The sequence below is a fragment of the Centrocercus urophasianus genome, unplaced genomic scaffold (assembly GCF_019232065.1).
Source record: "Centrocercus urophasianus isolate 14NV4802_14NV808 unplaced genomic scaffold, USGS_Curo_1.0 seq_996, whole genome shotgun sequence".
Lineage (NCBI taxonomy): Eukaryota > Metazoa > Chordata > Aves > Galliformes > Phasianidae > Centrocercus > Centrocercus urophasianus.
The window spans coordinates 8,632-9,430 of record NW_024885639.1 but is presented as its reverse complement, the minus strand read 5'-3'; positions in this window follow the sequence as shown (position 1 = coordinate 9,430).

Here is a 799-nt window from a genome sequence, read left to right as displayed (position 1 = left end):
TCTTCCCTTTTCTTCCCTTTTCTTCCCTTTTCTTCCCTTTTCTTCCCTTTTCTTCCCTTTTCTTTTTTTCTCGAATGAATTTGACAGCTCAGCCCGGCGCACTCAGCAAAGAACTTTGTCTTTAGCAAAGGAGTCACTCAATGCAAAATCAAGAGCCAAAAAAAAAAAAGAAAGAAAGAAAAAAAAGTTTAACCCAGGGGTCTGAATTCGGGAAGTGTAGAATGTAACCATTGCTTGGGGTGGGAGGTGAGGGGGGGTGGTAAAAAAAAAAGAAGTTATCTGCTGCAAAATGGAAGTTGGGGTGGCTCGTATGTGTTTGTTCAAGCTCCATTTCTCCCATTTTTTTGCAGCAGGCGAGGGCCGGCAGGCTGCATTCACATGGGGAGAAGCCTAGAAACTTTTGTCACTTCAAGCATCCGTGTGGGTGGGGAGGGAATCAGAGGGACCACATAATAATGAAGCTGAAGCGGCGATCCAAGCGCAGCTTGGCAAAGGGGTAAAACCAAATTAAAGAATGATACGAATACAAAACGAGGTTGGATTGAAGGCTTTGGGGGTTTAGGAGGGTTTCCTTCAATGTTTGACGGTTCCTGTATGCGCTCATGGAAACAAACGTAAATCTCATCAGACCCGGGTGGAAGTACGAATTCAGAGTTTGGTTTGGGATCTTTTCTTATTGATTTGGATGGAAACGCGTGTAGAGGAGTTCGGGGTTTATCATTGGGAGTGGTTCGCTGCGAGGCTGAGGTGCAGCCAAAGAGTTGGGGATGCAAAAGGAAACATTTTCCCAGCCGCCCTC